The sequence below is a fragment of the Loxodonta africana genome, chromosome 7 (assembly GCF_030014295.1).
Source record: "Loxodonta africana isolate mLoxAfr1 chromosome 7, mLoxAfr1.hap2, whole genome shotgun sequence".
Taxonomy (NCBI): domain Eukaryota; kingdom Metazoa; phylum Chordata; class Mammalia; order Proboscidea; family Elephantidae; genus Loxodonta; species Loxodonta africana.
In genome coordinates this window covers 12,975,737-13,001,987 of record NC_087348.1, presented here as the reverse complement: position 1 = coordinate 13,001,987, position 26,251 = coordinate 12,975,737, and the positions used below count along the sequence as shown (strand labels likewise).

Here is a 26,251-nt window from a genome sequence, read left to right as displayed (position 1 = left end):
CACAGTATGACAAACTGACAGACACATGGAGGAGGCTTACTGTATGAGCCAGCAATTCCACTCCTAGGTATTTACCCAAGAGAGAAGGAAATATATAGGCAGTTGACAGATTACAAATGAGTTCAATTCCTAAACCTATCTTTAAGTCGAATTTATATGTAAATCTGAACACTTAGGTACGGTTTGTATCTATTTTCAGTTAGTCAAATGTTTGTCTTAGTATATTGTATATAATGCATTTTCTATGCATAAAAAACATTAAAGAAACACTTCCAGATACACTGAAGCATCTTTAAGATAATGTTGTTTGTTGTTAGGGGCTGTCAAATCGGTTCTGAGTCATAAAGCCCTGTGTGTACACTGCCTGGTTCTGGGCCATCTTTATAATCATTGCTGTGCTCGAGCCCATTGTTGGGCCAGTGTGTCAATCCACCTTTTTGAGGGTCTTCTTCTTTTTTGCTGACCCTCTACTTTACCAAGCATGATGTCCTTCTCCAGGGTCCCTCCTGACAACATGTCAAAAATACATGAGACAAAGTTTCACCATCCTCCCTTCTAAGAAGCATTCTGGCTGTACTTCTTCCAGGACAGATTTGTTCATTCTTTTGGCAGTCCATTGTATATTCAATATTCTTCGCCAGCACCATAATTCAAAGGTTTCAATTCTTCTTCAGTCTTCCTTTTTCATTTTCCAGCTTTGACATGCATATGAGGCAATGGAAAACACCATGGCTTGGGTCAGGTAGCACCTTAGTCCTTAAAGTGACATTTCTACTTTTTAACACTTTAAAAAGTTCTTTTGCAGCAGATTTGCCCAATGAAGTGCATAATTTGATTTCTTCACTATTGCTTCCATGGACATTGATTGTGGATCTGAGTAAAATGAAATCCTTGACAACATCAATCTTTTCTCCATTTATCATGATGTTGCTTATTGGTCCAGTTGTGAGGATTTGTGTTTTCTTCATGTTGAAGTGTAACCCATACTGAAGGCTGTAGTCTTTGGTCTTCGTCAGAAAGTGCTTCAAGTCCTCTTCCCTTTCAGCAAGCAAGGTTGTGTTGTCTGCATAATACAGGTTGTTAATGAGTCTTCCTCCAATCCTGATGTCCCACTCTTCTTCACACAGTCCAGCTTCTCAGATTATTTGCTCAGCCTACAGACTGAATTAAGTATGTTGAAAGGATACAACTCTGATGTACATCTTTTCTGACTTTAAAACATGCAGTATCCCCTTGTTCTGTTCAAGCAACTCCCTCTTGGTCTAGGTACAAGTTCCTCATGAGCACCATTAAGTGTTCTGGGATTCCCATTCTTCATAATGTTATCCGTAATTTGTTATGATCCACACAGTCAAATGCATTTGCATAGTCAATAAAACACGTGGTCAACATCTTTCTGATATTCTCTACTTTCAGCCAGGATCCATCTGACATCAGGAATGATATCCCTGGCTCCATGTCCTTTTCTGAATCTAGCTTGAATTTCTTTCAGTTCCCTGTCAATGTACTGCTGCAGTAATAATAATAATGTTTTAATGCGTGTCTCAAAGTGGCACCCGTTTGTTATTACGAACCATTGTATACACCTCAAATTCTTAAAAGGCTTTATGGGGGTTGATTTGTGACTCCGGATTGTACGTAAGTTGAACATTCATAACCCGGGGACTGCCTGTATGTCCATACAAAGACTTGTACCAATATTCATAGCAATTTTATTCCTAATAGCCAAAAGGTGGAAGGAACCCAAATATCTATCAACTGATGAATGAATGAACCAGTTGTGACCCTCGTGATCACTCTCTTCTAGTCTACTATTTAAAAGTCTGCCTTATAGAAGTGTTAGGAGACATTTGGCTTATCCCCTGCGATCCCAAGAAATAGAAGCAGTAGTGAGTCTGTGGCTGCTCATGGAGACAGATTGTCTGTTTGGCTTCAGTTCCCAGCTCTTCTCCAAATAAAAAGCTGTTGTAAAACAAGGAGGGAGATCCGGGAAGGGCTCCTGAGCAAGGATTTAGAAAGATAGGTGAGGTCTGAAGGGAAAAGTGTTACAGGTGAGGGGCAAAGCACGAGCCCAGCCCTCCGGGAAGGACATGCAGGGCTCCTTTTGGGCAGGGAGCTCATTGTAGCTGGAACATGGGACTCGGAGATCGGGCTTGGGGTGAAGAAGGGTCATTGGCGATCAGGTCTGGAAGGTAGATGGGAACCAGATCGCGAAGGGGCTTGAGGGCTGGCAGATAGGTGAGGATTTAACGCTATGGGCTATAACGCTATGGAAGCTTTTTGGTCCAGGTTCATCACTGTGCTTTAGAAAAATCATTAAGGTAGCAGGAAATAGGAATAGCTACTGGGAGACCACTGTAAAATGTTTCAAAACCCAATTCTTCCAGGGTACCTTCCCTGTATCTCTAAGGCTGTATATACAACCTGTATCCCACACACACCTGTGGAATTCTGGAGGCTCCTTTATCCTGGTTCTGTGCAGGGAGAATTCTGTGTTGGGGTAATCAGCAAAGCCCCAGTGACATGATTCAACTCAGGAAACATGTTAAGCACGTACCATGTGCCAGGGACTGTGCTGGTGGGTGGTGATAGACAAATGGCTCAATCCTTCCCTCCACGTGCCTGCAATTAGCAGTGCGACAGATGGCAGATGGGTGATTGTATAGTTATGGTGCCATGTTAGGCATGGACATTCCATGCTGTAAAAACATAGAGGAGGGACGTTCAACCTGTGTTGGAGAGTCAAAAAAGGCTTCCCGCTTCCCGGAGGAAGACTTAAAGTGTAAATTGCCAACTAGGTGAGGAAAGGAACAGCCTGAGCAAAGGAAACAGACCATGTTGGGAACTGCAGGTGATGGGTACGGCTGAAGCCTGAACGTAAATAGCATGGAAACAAAACTGGGGGCAGGTCAGAGCCAGGGCTCCCCACCTAATTAAAAAGGAGCATGAACGGCAACCTGCAGACTGTGAAAAGCTACCGAGAAATTTTAGATTTGTGTTTTGGGGAGATTTTCCCAATGTCACTGTAGAGGCAGGAGCCCAGATGGATGGCTCTAACAACAGCCTGTGTGGAGATAAGACGAGAGAGAGCCTGAGCCAGAGCAGATGCAATGGGATGGGGAGGAGGGCACATGGCTCAGGCAGCAGAATGGGGTGATTTTTTTAGATGTTGGAAGTGAGGGAGAGGGAAGAGTCTAGAAGCCTCCTATCTTCCTGGTCTGGGACATTAGGCAGATGCCAACGCCCATTCATTTAAATAGAGGATACAGGATGAAGGACAGGTCTGGGGTAAGCTGATGGCCTCAGTTGAGTGCAAGTGCCTGCGGTATAGCCTGGTAGAACTGTGTTACAGTGCTCACATAAATTACTCTGAAAATCAAGGGAGAGGACCACAACAGGAGGTGCAATGTCTAGTCAGTGGTTGAAGTCACAGCATGGGTGACACTCCTCAAGAAAAGTAACCAGGGGGACAGGAGCGAAGTAGATTTTCCGGGATGTTCACCCCTCCACTGCCTCTGCTAAAGGGCAGGCAGTGGAGGGAGAGGCCACAGAAGGCAGGAAGGAGCAGTGGGAGGGGGAGCCAGGGGAGACGGGTGCCTGATAAGCCAGAGGAGGAGAGGGCTTCATGATGGTGGGTGCTCAGCGGTGTCAGATGCTAGCGGAGGCCCAGGGTCCTGCACTGGACAACAAGAACACCATTAATGAAACTGTTTCAGAAGCCCGATTGCCATGGGATGGGAGTGGGGGCAGGGTGAGCGAGGAAGGGAAAAGTGGAGAAACTTTGAAGAGGATTGGCAGAGAAGGGAAGGAAAGAAGATGATCTCTCCAGGGGCAACAAGGATCACAAGAGGGTTTTTAGAATGGCAGAGTCTTGAGCATGCATATGGGCAGAGAAGGAGGAGCCAGCGGCGTGTAAGGGATTAAAGATACACAGGGGATGAAGAGGGAGCAATATCCCTGATGAATTATTATGTATCCTGGAGATGCACTCACCCTCCCCCAAGGAAATCTCAGTACAGGAAACAAACCCAATTATCAGCAACTAGACTACGAGTCAGAATCGACTTGATGGCACTGGGTTGGGTTCTGGGAGGCACATTCTGCTCCTTAGAAGCAAGGATGGTGAGACTATGTCTCACATACTTTGGACATGTTATCAGGAGGGATCAGTCCCTGGAGAAGGACATCATGGTTGGTAAAGTAGAGGGTCAGGGAAAAAGAGGGAGATCCTCAACAAGATGGACTGACACAGTGGCTACAATGGGCTCAAGCATAAGAACAATTGTGAGGATGGCGCAGGCCCAGGCAGTGTTTCGTTTTGGTGTACATAGGGTTGCTATCAGTCGAAACTGGCTCAAAGGCACCTAACAACAACAACAGGCACATTCAACTGTAATCCCAAGCCAGGTCCTATACAAAACAGGTCTAAAAGAGCATGTGGGCCTGCATCTAAGAGGCATCAGTTGGTCTCAACCCACCTGGACCAAAGAAGGATGAAGAACACCAAAGGCGCAAGGTAAATATGAACCCAAGAGACATAAAGGGCCACATAACCAGAGTCTACATCAGCCTGAGACCAGAAGAACTAGATGATGCTCAGCTACAACTGATGACTGCCCTGACAGGGAACACTACAGATAGTCCCTGATGGAGCAGGAGTACAATGGGATGCAGACCTCAAATTCTCATAAAAAGACCAGACTTAATGGTCTGACTGAGACTAGAGGGACCCCAGAGGTCGTGGTCCCTGGACCTTCTGTTAGCCCAAGACTGGAACCATTCTGAAGCCAACTCCTCAGACAGGGATTGGACTGGACTATAAGACAGAAAATGATACTGGTGAGGAGTGAGCTTCTTGGCTCAAGTAGACACATGAGACTATGTGGGCAGCTCCTGTCTGGAGATGAGATAAGAAGGCAGAGGGGGACAGGAACTGGTTGAATGGACACAGGGAATACAGGGTGGAGAGGAGGAGTGTGCTGTCTCATTAGGGGGAGAACAACTAGGAGTACATAGCAAGGTGTATATAAGTTTTTGTACGAGAGACTGACCTGATTTGTAAACTTTCACCTAAAGCACAATTTAAAAAAAAAAGGATGTGGGCCTGATGACTGCCTTGGCCCTGCTGTGGGGAGGTTGTGTGGCCTCAGGGAAAGTACTCACCCCTCTGTCTCCAGCCACATCACCTGTCAACCAAGAGCATTGGATTACATGAGTTTTGTAAATGTGTTATTTTTAAATATAGAGGTAATTCATGAATTCAGTTTCATCTTAAAACTTCAACCGTTGCAGAAACACGTGGAGTAAAATGTGAAAGCCCTCCTGGTCATTCTTTCCACGGAGTTAACCACTGTGGAGCTCTGCAGTTAACCAAAAGGATGGTAGTTTGAACCCATCAGCGTCTCCGTGAGAGAAAGATGTATCAGTCTGCTTCTGTAGATTTACAGCCTTGGAAACGCTTGGTCGGTATGTGTCAAAATTGACTCAACAGCAGTGGGTTTTAGTGGTTTAGCCATGTCCTGCCAGACCTTTTTCTACCAGAGCTCTGCTCAAATTTTCCCTCCTCCATGAAGCCTTCCCAGGTCCCAGGTCCCTGCTCAGAATCTGTCTTCTTCCATTTTCTCCCCTGGGACCTTGTATGGGAGGACAGAAGTGAAGGAGACTGATGTCAAAGTGAGGAGCTGCTTCTGTGGGCAAGTCACAGAGGAAGCAGGGCCCTGAAGGAAACACCTGAAGAGTCATTTATGGAACCATCTACCCAGCATCCAATCAAACGATGTATTGCATTGAGCAAATCTACTGCAAAAGACCTCTTTAAAGTGTTAAAAAGCAAAGATGTGACCTTGAGGACTAAGATGCACCTACCCAAGCCATGGTGTTTTCAACTGCCTTATATGCATAAAAAAGCTGAATGATGAATAAGGAAGACCGAAGAATTGATGCCTTGGAATTATGGTGTTGATGAAGAATATTGAATATACCATGGACTGCCAGGAGACTGAACAAATCTGTCTAGGAAGAAGTACAAACAGAATACTCCTTAGAAGGTGGGATGGTAAGACTTCATCTCACATACTTTGGACATGTTGTCAGGAGGGATCATCCCTGGAGAAGGACATCACGCTTGGTAAAGTAAAAGGTCAGCAAAAAAGAGGAAGACCCTCAACAAGATGGATGGACACAGTGCCTACAAGAGTAGGCTCAAACATAGCAAGGATTGTGAGGATGGCCCAGGGCCAGGCAGTGCTTCGTTCTGTTGTAAAAAAAGGTTGTCATGAGTCGGAATTGACTTGACAGCACCTAACAACATAAAAACAACAACCCAGCAGTCAGCTGACAACAAGAGCAAGTATTGCTTGGATGCTTAAATTGGTTGGAAAAGGGAGTTGGAATGTGTACTTTCAAGGACAAAGTTTGAATGTGTTTGTTTATTAAACAATTTTTTTTATCTGTCTTGAGCATTTTGCTCTTTTAAAGTACTATCTTTCTGTGGGATCAAATTCACAACAGCAACTTGAAAGGTTTGATGGGAAGCTTAGGAGGCAGTGAGTTTATGCTAATGAGGGAGGAACACCTTGGAAAAGGAGGGTGAGAATGGTTGCACAACTTGAAGGATATAATCAATGTCACTGAATTGTACATGTAGAAACTGTCTAATTGGTATATGTTCTGCTGTGTATATTTTCAACAACAACAAAAAAGTTATTAAAAAAAGAAAAAAGTTTAATTGCGGCATAATATGTATAGCAGTAAAACGCTCATGGGTCACTATGAGTCGGAGTTGATTTGATGACAACAGTTTTTAAATATTAAAATGTACTGCTCAAAGAATTTTTACACACACACACGCGCGCACACACACACACACACACCCCTGTAACTACCGTGCAGACACGGAGCCTTTCTAACACTCCAGAGGTTCCTATGCCCCTTTCCAAGCAATACCCTTACCCCAAGTTCATCTCTACTTTGACCTGTATTACCATCAGTTAGTTTTGCCTGTTCTTGAACTTCACCTAAATGGAATTGTAGGGCAAGTAGTGCTCTAATGTCTGGCTTCTTTTGCTCACCATTATGTCTGGGAGATTCATCTAAGTTGTTGCACGTAGCAGTAACTCATTCTTTTTTACTGCTGAGTAGTATTCCATTGTATAAATATACAATGTATTTATCTTTTCTAGTGTTGGACATTTGGCTTGCTTCCAGTTTTTGGAGTGGCCTTGACCGTTCTTGTACTTTTTTTTTTTTTAAGTGGGCATATGCACTCATTTTCTTGGCTACATACCTATGAGTGGAATTGCTGGCTCCTGACTTGTTTTTTAAGGACAATTTTAGAAGGATTTGCCCTGGCCTTGGATGCTGAGGCCCCAGAAGAAGCTTGTAAGAATACTTGTGGAATGGTTCAATGCACAAGGCTATCCTTCTCCGGAAGGGGCTGGGGCCAGAGTCTGACTTAAGAGCTGCAGGACTGGCGAGAGGTTATCTTGCTCAACCCTCCCACAACCTGGAGGGAGGCGGAGCAGCTCAGTGCAGGCTCAGGGCTTCCCTGATCTACTATGTGAGCCTTGTGACTTGTCCAGCAGTTCTGTTCCATGAGTGACTCAGGGGAGTAAGTTCACACCTCGGAACTGCAAACGGGCCCCCCCTCGGCTCAGGTGAGGGTCCGTTCCTGCCTTGAGGAGGACTTTGAATTTTCAGGAATCAGCCCTGGTTATCAGGAAATCAGCAGCCCCAGTGGTGGCAGGACCAGAGGTCCTGAGAAGCTTATCTCCTGGCACCACTAGGGCCAGCAAATGAGCATCTGAAGGCAGAGGGAACTGTAACCCCAGGTTATCAGATCTACACATCTCTGCACGCCCAGGATGGTACAGCAGTCTGATATGCTAGTAACCGTTCCATGCATCTAAAAGTCAGTGAGCACTTTGTACAATCAGGCACGTCGCAGCATCATTGGAACCAGACTGTACACCGAGTCCACCCTGGCTCGTGGCGACTCCACGTGTGTCAGAGTAGAACTGCCCTCTGTAAGGTTTCCAATGGCTGATTTTTCTGAAGTGGATCGCCAGGCCTTTCTTCCAAGGTGCCTCTGGGTGGACTCGGACCTTCAACCCTTCAGTTAGCAGCCAAACACATTAACTGTTTGCGCCACACAGTTTAAGAGACTGTTTTGCTTCCGTCGTCAGCCTGATGGCAGCTACCCCGATGGCAGCCTATGCACAGCCCCTCTTACTCACACAAAAGCCACAGGAGGAAGTGAAAAACAACAGTCACATCAACACAGGCCCTGGAGCTTAAGCCCCAGCCCCAGCGGTGACTTGGGTGACTGAGTAAATCACTTTCCCTCTCAAAGCACAGTTGGCTGATCCGTACACCTGGTTCCTGTGTACCGTAGAGTTATTTTAAGAATTATGTAATAGCTCACCAGAAAGCGTAAATATGGCTCTATAAATATAAAACCCTGTATTAGGCCTCAGCGATGGTCGATGGTTGGAATAAGGGACTAATCATAGAAGTGGCATTGGGCAGGTAGGTTGCTACCTACAGCGCCTCCCTGCCCTTGGGCCTCATTGTCACTCCCTTTCTGAGGCAGAGAGCAGAAAGCTACAGCAGAACCTAAGCCCATCAGGGCTGTGAGGTCCCTGAGCACAGGTGGGGCCAGAGTTGTGGGCAGTCAGCTTGGGAAAGCATCCCTGCTTCAGCAGCTTTAGTCAGTAGTCTACCAGTTTACCAAGCATCTCTGTCCTTATTTGGAGATGAACAAAACAGATGCTTCAGAAGCCCAGACCTCGCTCCTATTCTACATACCACAGAGTTTGACCTCCTTCCACTGCCTCTCCTTAGCAGCATCAACGCTGGTGGAGGCTAGGTCTCCTGGCGGGAGACCATGTGGAGTCTTGGGAATGGGGTCTGAGGTCCCTGAGCCACTGTCCCCTGGAGGAGATTCTCAGCCAGGCATGCTGGCACACATGCCTGTTCATTTCCTCATTGTTCAGAAAGAGACTTCTTAGAAGGTCAGTGCAAGGTCCAGCCCAACCTATCTTCCCTCCACCCATCTGTCAGTCTGTTTTATTGTGGTGGCTTGGGTGTTACTGTGATGCTGGAAGCTATACCACTGATATTTCAAATCCTAGCAGGGTCACCCATGGTGGATAGGTTTCAGCAGAGCTTCTAGACTAAGACAGATTAAGAAAGGCCTGGTGAGCTACTTCCTAAAATTAGTCAACGAAAATCCTATGGATCACAGAATATCGTCCAAGACTTTAACTCACTTACTTTGGACATGTCATCAGGAGGGATTGATCACTAGAGAAGGACATCATGTTTAGTAAAGTAGAGGCCCAGCAAGGGTGAGAGAAATGCTCAATGAGATGGATTGACACAGTGGCTGCAAAAATAGAGTCAAACAAAGCAAGGATCATGAAGATGGCGCAGGGCTGGGGAACATTTTGTTTTGATGTACATGGGGTCACCATGAGTCAGAGCTGACTTGATGGCATCTAAAAACAACAACAATAACATCTTCCCAGCTTTGGCTGCAGTAAGCCCCCTCCTGTCCCCTCTGTCTTGGGGCTGATGGGAACCCCCGTTTCCTGAGCACACCCTCTTGGCCTTTGCCGCCCAGCTCCAGGCAGCCTTACCTACACACCCTTCTCCCAGCCAGACGTCCTTGCACTTCCCCACAGTTCTGATGGCCCACTAAGTTTTCTATTGCATCTGTCACACCTGGGGCGTGGGAAGGAGAATGGAAGGAAAGCCAAAGATCTGAACTTGATCCAGATTCTCCCACCAGGTGGCTTTTAGAGTTGGGCAAGTCACTCTACAACTTGTCCCTCCATGTTTAGAAAAAGGAAATTGGGCCAGGTCAATTTTTTTTTTTTTTTTTTTAAGTTTTACTTTAATTCCAAATTGCATTAGCTATCTAGTGCTGCTGTAACAGAAATACCACAAGTGGATGGCTTTAACAAACAGGAATTTATTCTCTCACAGTTTAGGTGGCTAGAAGTCCATACTCAGGGCGCCAGCTCCAGGGAAGGCTTTCTCTCTCTATCAGCTCTAGGGGCAGGCTTTTGTCAACAATCTTCCCCTGGTCTAGGAGCTTTTTGGTGCAGGGACTCCAGGTCCAAAGGATGCACTCTGCTCCTGGCACTTCTTTCTTGGTGGTATGATGTCCCTTTCCTCTCTGCTTGATTCTCTCTTTTATATCTCAAGAGAGATTGACTCAAGATACAACCTAATTTTGTGGATTAAGTCCTGCCTCATTAACATAACTGTCTCTAATCCTGCTTCATTACCATCATAGAGGTTAGGATTTACAACACGTAGGATAATCATAGCAGATCACAAAATGGTGGGCAACCATACAATACTGGGAAACATGGCCTAGCCAAATTAACATATCTTTGGGGGACACAGTTCAATCCATGACACAAATTCACAACTCGAGATTTCATCTGCATATCTTAGAAAGCTAGAAAGACATGTTAAATTTTTTAACTAATCAGCCACACTAGATTTAAAGTTTTCATAATTTAGAATTTATCACATAAATATGATATTTACAAATATACCAAATACTTAATATACTGAAGGCATTGGCAGAAAACAAGGCACAAGGAATTGACAGAATACCAATTGAGATGTTTCAACAAACAGATGCAGCACTGGAAGTGCTCACTCATCTGAGCCAAGAAATTTGGAATGGAGCTACGTGGCCAGCCGACCTGAAGAGATCCATATTTATGTCTACTCCCAAGAAAGGTGATTCAACTGAGTCCAGAAATTACAGAACAATATGATTAATATCACACGCAAGTAAAATTTTGCTGAAGATCATTCAAAAGGAGTTGCAGCAGTGTATCGACAGGGAACTGTCAGAAATTCAAGCTGGATTCAGAAGAGGACGTGGAACAATACCATTGCTGATGTCAGATGGATCCTGGCTGAAAGCAGAGAATACCAGAAAGGTGTTTACCTGTGTTTTATTGACTATGCAAAGGCATTCAACTGTGTGGATCATAACAAATTATGGATAACATTGCAAAGAATGGGAATTCCAGAACACTTAATTGTGCTCATGAGGAACCTGTACATAGATGAAAAGGCAGTCTTTCCAAGAGAACAAGGGGAATATCTTGCGGCTTAATGTCAGGAAAGGTGTGTGTCAGGGTTGTATTCTTTCACCATACCTATTCAATCTGTATGCTGAGCAAATAATCAGAGAAGCTGGACTAAATGAAGAAGAACGGGGCATCAGGATTGGAGGAAGACTCATTAACAACCTGCGTTATGCAGATGACACAACCTTGCTTGCTGAAGGTAAAGAGGACTTGAAGCACTTACTGATGAAGATCAAAGACCACAGCTTTCAGTATGGACTATACCTCAACATAAAGAAAACAAAAATCCTCACAACTGGAACAATAAGCAACATCACGATAAACTGAGAAAAGATCAAAGTTGTCAAGGATTTCACTTTACTTGGATTCACAGTCAACACCCATGGAAGTAGCAGTCAAGAAATCAAAGGATGCACTGCATTGGGCAAATCTGCTGCAAAAGATCTCTTTAAAGCGTTGAAACCCAGAGATGTCACCTTGAAGACTAAAGTGCACCTGACTCAAGCCATGGTGTTTTTAGTCTCCTCATATGCGTGCTGAAGATGGACAATGAATAAGGAAGACTGAAGAAGAATGGATGCCTTTGAATTATGGTGTTGGTGAAGAATATTGAATATACCATGGACCGCTAAAAGAATGAACAAGTCTGTCTTGGAATTATAGTCAGAGTGCTCCTTAGAAGCAAGGATGGCTAGACTTAGTCTCAGGTACTTCGAACATGTTGCCCGGAGGGACCAGCCCCTGGAGAAGGAGATCATGCTTGGTAAGGTGGAGGGTCAGCAAAAAAGAGGAAGACCCTCAAAGAGATGGACTGACACAGTGGCTGCAACAATGGGCTCAAACATAGCAAAGATTGTGAGGATGGCACAGGACTGGGCAGTGTTTTGTTCTGTTGTACGTAGGGTTGCTATGAGTTGGAACCGACTTGATGGCACCTAACAAGAAAAAACTTTCATACGTTGTTATACCAGCATCACCAAATTAAAAGAGGAAAAGAAACATGAATATGTAGTTGCTATCACAAATAGCAATGGCACCTAACAACAAAGTCACAAATAATTACAACACGTGTCCTATACATGGACGTATGCTATCATTCCACTTCTCAGTCATGTCCAAAGTCTGGAAGTCTGGAAGTTTCCATCTATAGACAAAATTTCAAAACCCTCAGTTACTTGTTTCCTCTCACTTCTGCTGTCAGACTGGATCTCCTTTAGGACTGAGACTAACATATTTTTTATCCTGGCCCCCAGTACCCAAGGTAGGAAGTGCTCAGGACGCAATTCCAGAATGAGTGAAATAATTGCCGTAGATTTCAAATGTTTTCTCCTCCATCAGCTACTGTCTAGGGGTAGCTTTGGGACCTCACAATGTCCTCTGTGCCTTGGTCATGATCTGCCCTCGTCTAGAATGGGTCCTTCCAGTCCATGTTTTCTGCTGACAAACTCCTCTTCATCCTCGATGAGCCAACTTGAATGTCATCTCCTCCAAAGCTCCCTGTCCCCCTTCCTCCAGCTCACACAGCACATGTGGCCCTTATTACATTGGACCAGGATCAATAGCCCTTTATCTACTTATCTAGAAAGTGGCTCCTGAGGGGCACTACCACCTCCTCCTGGCTGTTGCTGATACTCGGTACACTTGTCGTCAATGTGTTGCCTGGTAGGACCAAACATAAAGGGAACCATTCTGCTCAGGTGCAGATTACCCAATAAACAAGGTAAGCACGATGCTTACCTTGCTTACCAGATCATCTGTAGTGAACAATTTCACTACAGATTAGTAAGCACAAGTAATCCTGTGCTTACCTTGCTCACTGGGGATTGTACATTTAAAAAGAGACTTTGTTCTGTAGAAAGGTGCTGTAGGATTGGCAGAGTGATAGACGCAGCCATGCCTAGAAGCAGAGTCTTTGATGTGGTGAAAAAAATGTGGAATTGTTCACTACAGATGATCTGGTAAGCAAGGTTAACACTGTGCTTACCTTGCCTTTTGGATAATATGCCCCTGATTATACCCATGGACATTCAGAACATTCTGTTTACTTCCAAGCTGGCTGCCCAGGATCTCAGGATCTGACCTTACAAAGTCCAGGCCCATGCCCTTATCAGTGGAGTGGCATAAACCTCTGCCTCCCAGTTTCGCCTTTCCTTGTCCTCGTAGTCACAACTGAGGGGTGGCCCTGTGTTTTCCTGGTCGAGGTCATTGCCCTCCAGGAGCACCTGATTAGCCACAGTCCTGGGGGTTCCAGGCAAATGTGGGGGCTGCATCCAACTGCTCTGGCTGGCATTCGGCCTTCAGCAGGGGACAGCTCACCAGGTCTGGGCAGTGAGGGCAAGCCAGCCTCCTGGTAGAGCCCCATGCAGTGAACCTCAACTAATAGGGAGAAGATTGATTTCCCCACCCAATAGCCATTGAGACCCAACATGACTTCCTTCTCCCTTCTGGGGCAGGCCATCAGGGCTGCAGTCTGCCCATCCTGTACAACCAGAAAACAGACCAGCCTGCCTCCAAGGGCTTAGGAAATGGGGGAAGCAAGGGGTCTGGGGCAGCAAGACACACGTTGGAGGCAGTAGGTGAGCTGAAGTGGGGGCACTGCTGTGATAAGGAGGTTGGGAAATATGGCAGATTGCGGCGGTTCCCAAACCTACCTGGGCACCAGAATCATGACCTGGAGACCTTCATTTTGCACTGTTTTATGAGACAGTGCCTTCTCTTATTTGTAATTCATTCAAGGTGCTCTTCCTGTAGAGCCATAAGTAAGGTGATGATAGAAATATCTAAAAAAAAAAAACTTTGATTGATAGGGGCTTAACAAGCAGATTTATCAGCTTACCTGTGATCCAGGTGACTTCAGTGTGTGACGAGTACAGGCAAAGGCAAGGAGTGACAATTGAAGAGTGTGTTCAGGGAAAAAAAAACCCGTTGCCATAGAGTCAATTCTAACTCATAGCGACCCTATAGGACAGAGTAGAACTGCCCCATAGAGTTTCCAAGGAGAAGGACCCTAATTTTGACCATTCAAGACAGTACTGTCGCATAGAGACTGTGGGTGTGTGGTTCAGTACAGACATCCACTGGGGCTGGGTAGTGAGAGAATCAGTCTCTACCTTACGGTTGGAACACTACGGTAGATGATGGCTGATGTTGGAGACTCAGGAGAACATTAGGAACCAGGTTCCAAGTCATCATACAGTCAGCAGAAGAGCTAGGAGAGAAAAGAAGCTTTTGGCTGTTTGCTTAAAACACAGACTCCTGTGCTCTTGAATCAGCATCTCCAGAAGCAAGATCCTTGATTCCCAGTGTAGGCGGCCTGGCATGGGCCCAAGGACAGGTGTTGGCACCCACAGGTGTAGACAAGGGGTGCTGGACTAGGAGAATAAAAGCTAAGCTGTAGACCCAGGTGGGACAAGTATATGCTGTGTGATCTTGGCCTGCTTATTTCTATTTCTCTCCATCTTTCTTAATTCACCTGAGCAAAGTAGAGAGAACAATACCTCCTATTAAGCTCTGATGTAGGGATCGAGTGAGCTACTGCAGTGCAGGTGTGTGGAAGTGACCTCCTGGCCTGCTGCCCCTGGCACGCGGATGCAGGAGCTGTTGACCCGTCTGCCTGCACTAATTATTAAGCCTCAGGAGCACATATGAGTATGTTTGTGGATCACTGGATGGGGGAGTGGCCACCAGGCCTTGAGAAAAGATGCTCACACCCCCTCAGATGACACAGGCCAAGTCCACCTGTTTGGGGCCCCTGGACCACTGGTAGCATGGCTGCCCCCTGCCACGGCAGTCCTACCCAGCAAAAGGCAGGGCCACGAGTGCCCGAGCACATGCACAACACCCCTGCAATGGAGCAGCAGTTCAGCACCCTTCCCAGGCCCCCAGCCCAGCATGTAAAGGAGAATGGCCCAGTGGTAACTGCCCTGAAACACTGGGCTGGAGAATTCCAGAGGCCTTAGGGATCTCACTGCTCATTAAAAAACAGGGAGGCTCAGAGAGGGAAGGGGCTCGCTAAGATCACGCAATAAGAATCAGATCCGATGGTTGCAGGAAACCTCCCCTAGACTGAACTTAAGTCTGCCTGGGCTGGGGACAGAGAGCAGACATTCTTTCCTGGAGGCTACATGCTCCACAGCAGATGAGAGATGAGCCCTGTATCTGTGCAGGCTGTGGCTTCTCACCGTAAACACATGACCTCTCACCTCTGACCCGTTTGGGGCTAACTCCAAGGACATCCAGGCAGGTAAACAGTGGAGTGGTGGCACTCTTTCCAGGGTGGCACTTTCTGTGACAGGCTAAGGACAAAGGCCAGCTGTGGGGGCCACTCCAAGGGAGTAAAGCAGGTATCGTATTGCTGCCCTCTGTGTGATTCTTCTGGACTCCAGCGAGCTTGGGAAAACACAGTACTTGCTCTCTCTGCAGCTGGGCAGTAGAAGCTGCAGGAAACTGTCCAGATCTCTGCCGCAGCCTCAGGCTCCTCCCCAGAATTAAGCACCACTGGCCTTGTTAAAAGGAGCCCTGGTGACTCAGTGGTTAAGTGCTCAGCTGCTAACCAAAGGGTTGGTGGTTAGAACCCACCAGCTGTTCCACAGGGGAAAGACGTGGCAGTCTGCTTCCATAAAGATTACAGCCTTGGGAACTCTACGGAGCTGTTCTACCCTGTCTTATAGCCTTGCTATGAGTCGTAATAGACTCGATGGCAATGGGTTTTTTTGGTTGGCCTTGTCGAGGGAATCCCTGGGTCGTGCAATCAGTTAAGCACCTGACTACTAACCAAAAAGTTCCATGTACTTAATGCCACTGAAATGTACACTTAAAAATGTTTAAAATGGTCAATTCCATGTTATACACATTTTACCACAATTAAAAAAAAAAAGTTCCTTCTATCTAGAGTGTTGTATGAGCGTCATGAATTGAATTGTTCCCCTCCAAAATATGTGTCACCTTGGTTAGGCCATGATTCCCAGTATTGTGTGGTTGTCCTCCATTGATATAATTTTCCTATATGTTATAAATCCTAATCTCTGCCTGTGGTTAATGAGGCAAGATTGGATTATGTTGAAGGGGGTTAGGGTGGGATGTAACACCCTTGCTCAGGTCACATCCCTGATCCAGTGTAAAGGGAGTTTCCCTGGGCTGTGGCCTGCATCACCTTTTATCTTACAAGAGATAGGAAAGGGAAGATAGCAAAGAGTGGGGGATCTCATATCGCCAAGAAAGCGGCGCCAGGAGCAGAGCACGTCCTTTGGACCCGGGGTTACTGTGTGGAGAAGCTCCTAGTCCAGGGGAAGATTGATGACAAGGACCTTTCTCCAGAGCCAACGGAGAGAGTCTTCCCCTGGAGCTGATGCCCTAAATTTGGGCTTTAGCCTTTTAGACTGTGAGAGAATAAATTTCTCTTTGTTAAAGTCATCCACTTGTGGTATTTCTGTTACAGCAGCATTAGATGACCAAGACAATGAGTAAACACTTCATCCTATCTAAAACAGTATTTGTCCTTTTGCTGCTACGAACATTGGTGTGCAAGTATGTTTGAGTCCCTAAAAGAAACTTTTAAATGATATAGTTCAACCCTTTTGTTTTACCGATGGGCAAAGTAAAGCCCAACGAGGTGAAGGGGCTGGCTCAAAGGCACTCTATGTGTGAAAAATGAGAACAGACCTGAACTCAGACTTCCTGACATTTAGTCCAGTTTCATCCCACACACTGAATTTCCTCAAACCTCATTTCACTCCAGCTAAGACCTCTTATCACTTATTAGCTGGCAGATAAACATGAGAGTATTTCAGATTATTAGCACTGACCTCGCTGTGAAATCTCACTTGATCATGGATTATACAGTGGGTGTCCAAGTTTAATCCAAATACAAACCTTTTAGCATATATTCTTAGGACTTAAAAATACAACCTATTCTGATGAAGAACTCTTAACTGGGAAGAAAACATTACCTTGGGCCGATGACTCACAGATGATCTGATAAACAGAAGCAGAATTCCTTCTGCTTCCCTCTGCCCTGACTTGCTAAGTATCCCTTGCTATGAAATCTCCTAACTTCTCTGTACCTCAGTTAACCTGCTTGGAAAGTGTGGCAATGGAAAGAATGCAGGCTTTGGAATCAGGCCAGGATCACATATCAGCTCCATCATTTAACATCCTTGTGGTTTTCAGTAAATGATTTATTACCCCTGACACGACATTTCCTCTTCTATAAAGTAGACATAAGAAAGCTTACCTCACAGGTAGTAATCGTTAGTGAGATCATACAGGTAAGGTGCCCAGTATAGTTCTAGAATATGCTAGGTATTTAATACTTTTTCTTTCTGTTTTCTTCCCAGGACAATAAATCCATTGTCGTCGAGTCGATTCCGACTCATAGCGACCCTATAGACAATCCAAAAAAAAATAGCATGGATGAATTGTTCTTGCTAGTTGCCATCATCACGGACTCATGGCGACCCCACGTACAACAGAATGAAATATTGCCCAGTCCTGCGCCATCTTCATGATCGTTGGTATGCTCAAGTCCCTTCTCATGGCCCCTGTGTATTTTGAGTGTCTTCCAGTCTAGGGGGCTCATCCTCCAGCACTATATCAGACAATATTCTGTTGTGACCCATAGGGATTTTATTGGCTGATTTTCAGAAATAGATCACCAGGCCTTTCTTCCTAGTCTGTCTTAGCCTGGGAGCTTTGCTGAAACCTGTCCCCCATGGGTGACCTTGCTGGTATTTGAAATACCAGTGGCATAGCTTCTAGCATCACAGCAACATACAAGCCACCACAGTATGACAAACTGACACACAGGTGGTAGATAGATAAATTAGCTTGGCTGAATCAGGGATATCAAACCCAAAAACCCATTGCCATCGAATCAATTCCAACTCATAGTAGCCCTCTAGGACAGGGTAGAACTGCCCCATATGGTTTCCAAGGAATGCCTGGTAGGTTTGAACTGCCAAACTTTCGGTTAGCGGCCATAGCTCTTAACCACTACACCATCAGGGTTTCCTGGGGAGATCAAAGACATGAAAATTTCTTGAAAATAAAATCCCACTGGTGTTACGAATATAGCACAATGACTTAGCATGGCTGAATCAGTTTGAGGGGATTTTTTTTTTCATGGAAAGTGAGTAGACGTCATGACAGTGCCCTGAAAAGTTAAAGGTACAATATAAATTCCCGGATGATACAAAAAGATAATGAGCTCAGCTGCTAATTGAAAGGTTGGAGCTTTGCGTCTACCCAGAGGCACCTCGGGAGAAAACTCTGACGATCTACTTCCAAAACATCAGCCACCGAAAATCCTGTGGACCACAGTTCTACTCTGACACACTTGAGGTCACCACAGAAACTAGTAAGAAGCCATTTTAGATATTTTTTCCCCTAATCAATCTCCCCTTGAAATTTTCATACCACAGATATCCTGTATATCCGTGTGTGTAGTGTGTGTATCTCAGTGCTTTGCATATAGAAAAAGAGTAAGACGTTTTCACTTCCCCAGGAACCAACGTTCAGCCCCTTGGGGGTGGTGTTGCCTGGTTGAGAATGCACACTCCAGACAGAGCCCCCAGTCATTGTGGGAGCCCACAGAGTAGCGTCTTACGTGTGCCCCCAGCATGTTCTCCCACTTTTGCTTCTCAAGGAAGCTGCCTTTCTGCGGCCTTTGCCAGCCCACTCTGCAGAGAAGCCCACGCTTCCCAAGGTGACCTCTTCATGCTCCCAAAGGAGCAGAACCCCGGAGGAAGTAAGCGCACCAGTCCCCCTGCAGACCATACCACCCCAAACATGGCCTCACAGGATGGAGGAGCTTGCCCTTCTCCCTTCTGGGACCTTCTGTGCCTCTGGGCCTAGACTCAGAGAGAAGACTGGGAAAGCCAGCCTTCAGCTGAGGCTGTCCCTGAGGCACCACCCTGTCTCTCCAGTTCAGTGTCTGACCCCAGGATTTCCAAAACGTGTTCCTCAAAGGGCACTTTTACCACGTATGGTGCAAGTCAGCAGTCCCAGCTGTGTGCTGAATGTCGTTTTAGACTCAGCTGGGCCTCCCCATGCGACAGAAATGGTCTACAACATGCTAGCCTTATGTCACCTTACAGCGCCCCGGTGGCGAAGTGGTTAAGAGTTCAGCTGCTAACCAAAACGTTAGTAATTCGAATCCACCAGCTGTTCCTTCGAAACCCTATGGGGCAGTTCTACTCTGTCCTATAGGGGTGCTGAGTCGGATTCAACTCAACGGCAACGGGACATCACCTTACTCATCACTTTAACAGAGCTCCATTTTACAGATGAGAAACCTGGGACCTGGAGAAGTTTGGTATAGAACCAAGGTCACACAGTGAGTAAGTGGCTCCAAGGCCTGTTTTCTTCCTCTGTACCAGAAAAGCCAGGTCCTGACCGGCATCGGGAAAGTGGAGCTGCCCCCTTGGTCTATACCGTGTAGTGAGTGGATGCCTAAAGCATGGTCCACAAATTATTTGTTTAGCAGCCCATGATGACTTATGCACAGGATTTGGAGAGTCAGCATTTAGAAATATTCATAGCAATTTGATGAAATAACTTCACGCCCATTAACTCTCATGTTGTTGTTGTTAGGTGCCGTCGAGTTGGTTCCAACTCATAGCAACCCTATGTACCATAGAACGAAACACTGTCTGGTCGTGCGCCATGCTCACAATCATTGTTATGCTTGAGTCCATCGTTGCAGCCACTGTGTCAACCCGTCTCGTTGAGGGTCTTCCTCTTTTCCGCTGAGCCTGTACTTTACCAAACATTAACTCTCATAATAATAATAAATTGGGACTTAGGTACTGTATATTATTTTTACATTTTATTTTCCTAGCAAGTCATTTTGATTGTATTTCATGAAAGTACTCATCTGTGACAGGTAAAAATTAAAAAAGAGAGTTTGAGAAGCACGGGCGTAGAGGTTGCATGTTTCTCACTTCCCACCCAGGGCAGGGAAGGCCCTTGACCTCAGGATTAAGCTGTAGTTGTTTGGCTGAAGTAACTGGTGAACCGAACCCAAAGGTCTCTCAGCCCCACGTAGACATAGCCTCAAGTCCGAGAAGTCTGGCTCCTGGGATGGCTCCTTTTTTTTAATTGTAGAAAAATGTAGATAACATACAATTTGCCATTCTAACCCTTAAAAAAAAAATTATTGTAGTAAAATATATAACAGAAAATTTACCATCTCCATTTTTAAGTGTAGAATTCAGAGAAATAAACTGCCTTCATAATATTGTGCAACCATCATCATCGTTTGCAAAATTTTCCATCACCCCAAACAGAAAAACCTTAAGCAATAACTCCTTACTCCCTCCACCCAACAGCCCCTAGCAGCCACTAAGCTACTTTGGTCTCTGTATATATGCCTATTCTAGATATTACATAAGTGGGAACATACAATATTTATCCTTTTGCGTCTGACTTATTTCACTCAGCATAACGTTTTCAAGGTGCATCCACGTTGCAGGATGTATCGAGACCTTGTTTCTCTTCATTGCTGAATAATACTCCATTGTATAGATACACCACTTTATTTTTTCCTATCTTTTTTTTATGGTTGTAAAAATAGATAGGAGTCCCTGAGTGGTGCAAATGGTTAGGCACTCGACTACTAGCCTGAAGACTGGTGGTTCAAAGCCACTCAGGGGCACCTGGGAAGACAGGCCTGACAATCTGCTTTTGAAAGGTCACAGCCCTGAAAACCCTATGGTGCAGTTCTACCCTGCACACATGGGGTCACCATGAGTTGGAATTGACTCAACGTCAACTGACAACAACAAAAATACACGTAATACATTTGCCAATTCAACATTTTTCCTGTGTATAATTTCATGATGTCAATTGCATTAATCAGGTTCTGCAACCATCACTCATAAATCGTTCCCAATTTTCCATCACAGTAAACAGAAACTCACTACTTTCTAAACAATGGGTCTCCCTTTCCCTCTCCCTCCCTCCCGGGTTGTTATTGTTGTTGGGTGCCATCATAGTGATCCCATGTGACAGAGCAGAACTGACCCATAGGATCTTCTTGGCTGTAATCTTTACAGGAGCAGATCATCAGGTCTTCCTCCCTGAGCCCCTGGTAGTTCTGGTTTTTTTTTTTTTTTTAATTTTTATTGTGCTTTAAGTGAAAGTTTACAAATCAAGTCAGTCTCTCACACAAAAAACTTATATACACCTTGCTATATACTCCCAATTGCTCTCCCTCTAATGAGACAGCCTGTTCCCTACCTCCAATCTCTCTTTTCGTGCCCATTTCGTCAGCTTCTAGCCCCCTCTAACCTCTCATCTTCCCTCCAGGTAGGAGATACCAACAGAGTCTCAGTGTCCACTTGATCCAAGAAGCTCACTCCTCATCAGCATCCCCCTCCAACTCGCTGTCCAGTCCAATCCCTGTCTGAAGAGTTGGCTTTGGGAATAGTTCCTGTCCTGGGCCAACAGAAGGTCTGGGGGCCACGACCACCGGGGCCCTTCCAGTCTCAGTCAGACCATTAAGTCTGGTCCTTTTACAAGAACTTGGGGTCTGCATCCCACTGCTCTCTTGCTCCCTCAGGGGTTCTCTGTTGCATTCCCTATCAGGGCAGTCATTGGTTGTAGCCGGGCACCATCTACTTCTTCTGGTCTCAGGCTGATGCAGTCTCCGGTTTAAGTGGCCCTTTCTGTCTCTTGGGCTCATAATCACCTTGTGTCCTTGGTGTTCTTCATTCTCCTTTGATCCAGGTGGGTTGAGACCAATTGGTGCCCACTGGTGGTTCTGAACCACCAACCTTTCAGTTAGCGGCTGTGCACCTAGCTATTGTGTCACAGAGCTCCTTTCTGCCCCTGGTAACCATGAATAAAATTTTAGTCCCTATATATTTGCTTATTTTTGTTATTTCATATAAGTGAGAGAACACAATCTGTTGTTATTTCACTCAGCATAATGTTTTCAAGGTCCACCCATGTGGTCGCATGTATCGGGACTTTGTTTCTCTTTATGGCTGAGTAGTATTCCATTGTTCCTATATTGCACTTTTGTTTACCCATTCACCTGTTGATGGACATTTGTTTCCTCCTTTTGGCTGTTGTGAACAGTGCTACAATGAACACTGGTGAACTACTATCTGTTTCCGTCCCTGCTGTCAATTATTTTGGCGACACATCTAGCAGTGGAATTGCTGGATCCTATGGGATGGCTCATAGTGTCACTATGAGTCAGAATCAACTTGATGGCAACAGGTTTGGTTTCAGTTTGGGTATGGGATGGCTAGGAGGCCTGGTGGCACTGTGGTTAAGTGCTCAGCTGCTAAGAGAAAGGTTGGCAGTTCGAACCTACTAGGCACTCTGCAGGAGAAAGAAGTGGCAGTCTGTTTCTCTAAAGAGTACAGCCTTGGAAACCCTATGGGGCAGTTGTACTCCATCCTATAGGGTCGCAATGAGTCAGAATCCATTCAAAGGCAACGGATGGGATGGCTTCTTGACTGGAAGTCCAGGTCCCAGGACGAACAGTTGCCTGAGCCTGTGGGGTGTGCAATGAGTGCCTCAGCACCTTTCGCTCAGGACTTGTCTTGCAATCCATTTGACAGAGCAGTTGGGAATCTTGAAGACCATCAAATTACCCTTCCCCCTGTTGCACAGAGGGGGAGCCTGAGACCCAGAAGCATGGTGTCTTGTTTTTCTATCTCCAGTGCTTAAGATGGTGCCTGTCACAGAGTACCCGTCAGGGTTCGAGCTGAGAAACAGAAGAGAACCAGTGTGGGCCACAGAAAGTGTGGGTTTTATCACAGGGGCAGCCTCCCACACTAGGGGAGCTGGTTCTGTCGTCTGTGTGAGCCGTTTCTCTGTGTCTCTGCTGGGCCTGAAGAAGCTGGGCTGTCTTTGGGAGTGAAGAAGGACGTGAAGGCGGGAAGACAAAGGACAAATGGGAACCGCATCCATCTCTCACCACCTGCAACCTCAGTGGTGTGGAGGACCTGGGTAGGAGCTGGAGCCCCTCACCCCAGAGCAGCATACACCTGGCCCAGGCATTGGAGGAGCTACAGGCCCAGTGGCTGCCCCACGCCAACAAGGTGAACCAGCAGAGGAGCAATTGAATGTGTGCGCTGCCCACAGCCCCGCCCTATACCCACCTTCAGAGCATAACAAAATGGCGGCAGCTTCACTTCCACTTTCCAAATCTTGCGCACATTTCTGTCTTGGCCAACCCTCACCCAGAGCCCTACAGGGAAAGGACCTCTGGGAAATGTAGTTCCAGCTTGGCCAAGTTGGCACACCACAAAGCCACCACAATGTCTGTTAAATGCTTAAGGAGTGAATAAAAGGGTGAAGTGACTTGTCCAAGGTCATCCAGCAAGCAATTGAGAGGTAAAGCTGAAATGTGAACCTGAGTCTTCTAACCTGAGGGCCCATGACTTTCCACTATACCACACATATTTCTGTAGGGAGTCTGGAAGCTCAGCCCAGCAATGGGCCTCAGCATGGGGTATGAGTCTCACTGCTCATACTTTTTCCTTCTCCAAAGCTCTCCCTGGAGTTGAGTTCTACAGATGCTTAACGAGCATCCACTATGTGCCCATGCCAAGGATTGAAAACTGAGTCAGACTCAGCCTGTTCCCACAAGGAACAAGGAGATAGGTATATAAATAATTCTGATGTATTTCTATATATATATAGATGGAAACCCTGGTGGCATAGTGGTTAAGTGCTACAGCTGCTAACCAAAGGGTCGGCAGTTTGAATCCACCAGACGCTCCTTGGAAACTCTATGAGGCAGTTCTACTCAGTTCTCTAGGGTCGCTATGAGTCGGAATGGACTTGAAGGCACTGGGTTTGGTTTTTGGTATGTACATAGATATATAAATAATTTCGATGCTATACATATATAAGAAGTGCTTTGGGAGCACAGAGGAGGGAACTTGTAACTTGGCCACAGTGGAAATGACTCCTGAAATCTGAATCTTAAGGTCAAGTCGGAATTTGCAGGCAGACAAGGTGGGGGAAGGGCCCTCTGGCCAGGAGAAGAGTGTGAGCCAAAGCAAGCAGGTCTCAGAGGTCATGGCCATGTTTGAGGAACGTGGACGATAGGGTGACTGAGGAGAGAGAGGAGTAAAGAGCCAGGAAAGTCAGGTAGGGGCCCAATCACAAAGGGTCTTAAATGCTGGGAGGAGTTTGGGCACCATTCTGTGGGGGTGGGGAACCACTGAAGGGCTTTTAGGAGGAGAGTGACTGGATGCAAATTCCATTTTAGGAAGATGGCTCTGGAGGTAGTGTGGAGGAAGAGAATCTAAAGAGAACAAAGCTACTGCAGAACTCTGGGCAGAAGGACAAAGATGGCTAGACTAGGGCAGGGCTGTGGGGGAGCAAATACATTTTAGAGGCAATTAGGAGGTGAAGTTGACCTGGCAGACCCGTGGGATCTCTTTGAGGGTGTGAGATCATGTAGGTTTGAATTTGGGGGCTTAGAGCAATGGCACATAGAGATGAGGAAGCCACTCCCTGCACCCACATCCGGTGCCAGGGGCAGGAGGGGAGGAGAGGTGAAAGTGGCAGCCTCTTTTGCTCTGGGGTGGACCCCTCCTATGGTACGGGCAGGTAGGCCCTTAGCCTTTGCCAGTCTGCTGGTATTAGTCCACACAGGACCCCCAGATGACTCAAAAATCCGGCAGGCAGTTCCTCCCTGCAGCCAGCACCAGGGATGGACTGGCCCCTGTGTATGCCACCCCTTCACAGATTAGAAGGGAATTTAGAAATTGTCTGCTCAAAACCATTTTCTTTACAAGAAAGGAAAGAGCCAAGAGGAGCAAGATGAGGACAATAAACTTGAACGTATTCTAGCCCCATTTGGTGTTCTTACTACTGCACACCAGTCATCTAGTTGCCCCCTGATTCTCTTGGCCTCCAGATGCAGATGACCGAGGACATTAAATGGTGGGAGCAGGGCCATTTGTTGTCTCCCCTATGAGTGGTACACAGAGGTGAGGAAACTACCTGGCCAGCACAGGGACAGGACACCCCAGGGATGACAAACCTTTGAACAGCTGAGAAAACTGGGGGCTAATGCATTCTAGATGAGACTCTACTCATCCAGGATCATTAGTTATTTTCAGTGAGAGGTGGCTCCAGATGCTAGGCCACCATATTACTAGAAACAGAAAGCCTTTCAGCCTTCCCAGCTGCTGAGTGACTGGGCAAGCCATCGTCTGGGTCTCTTTCCCTGTTTTAAAGGTGAGACCGGATAATTACTGGGCTCCCCTCCTCCCCAAGTTACAATGGGCCTATGACACTGTCAAGTTGTGGCTCATACCTTGGGCCAGGCACCCCGCCTAGGCCCTTCCCCTAATTTCCGTGACCACTGCTCTGCTCCTGTGGCTGCCTGCAGCTACCTGTCCAGGCAGTGCTTGCTTTACCCATCTTGAGCCTTTCAAAGCTGGTCATGCACAACCAGGCCCCAGAGGACATCTGACCTACCTCAGAGTGTACGTGGGGGTAGAGCCACTGAAGCGCAACATGGGCAAAGTTGCTGCCAGGCCCCAGGGAAAAGAAGAATAGAAACCAAAAGGCATCAGCTCTAGTTCTGCAACCACCAGCTATGACATCCGTCTATGCCTGGTCAAATCAGAGAGTTTGATTAGATGCTAAATTGCTTCCAGCTCTGACATTACAGAGATGCATAGATGTCAAATCTACATATGAGTATGCATATGCCTTAGTGAACATGCGTCTATAACAATGTGAAACTGCTTTTCAAAAATCAGTCACATCAAGTGACCATCACAACAGCCCTGTGAGGTGAAAAGGACATGTCTATGTCTCTTTTCTACAAATGGGAAAATGAGCATCAAAGGGTTAAATGAGTTACCTAAGGTAATACTAGAGCTTGTACTTTGCAGTTAGACCTAAAAGTCAAATCCGAAAAGTTCTACTGTTTAACTTCACTGAGCTTCATGTCCCCAGTTGTAAAATGCCCACTTGTCCATCTGCTCCCTCTTTTAAGTCAGCCATGTCTGAGCACTGGCAGTGAGAGTTAGCTGGATGGTGAATCAAACTCTGGGGGAGGTGGAGCTGGAGACTAGCCTGCAAAGGCCCTATAAGCCCCTATTTTAGTTGCTGTCAAGTTGATTCCAACTCATGGCAACCCCATGTGTGCAGAG

The 26,251-nt window shown here is 46.2% G+C and overlaps 1 long non-coding RNA gene across 2 annotated transcripts in view; it reads left to right on the top strand.

The window, feature by feature from the left end:
* The window catches only part of LOC135231630 (uncharacterized), a 41,820-nt gene extending 16,159 nt beyond the window's left edge, over nucleotides 1-25,661 (top strand). The window contains exons 2-4 of one of the 2 annotated variants that reach the window (XR_010322420.1): nucleotides 17,453-17,629; nucleotides 19,400-19,453; nucleotides 21,423-25,661. This is a non-coding gene — a long non-coding RNA (uncharacterized LOC135231630). Of the gene's footprint in view, nucleotides 1-17,452; nucleotides 19,454-21,422 lie in introns of both variants that reach the window. The other variant, XR_010322419.1, reaches the window with a different exon arrangement.
* Nucleotides 25,662-26,251: the final 590 nt, after the last annotated feature.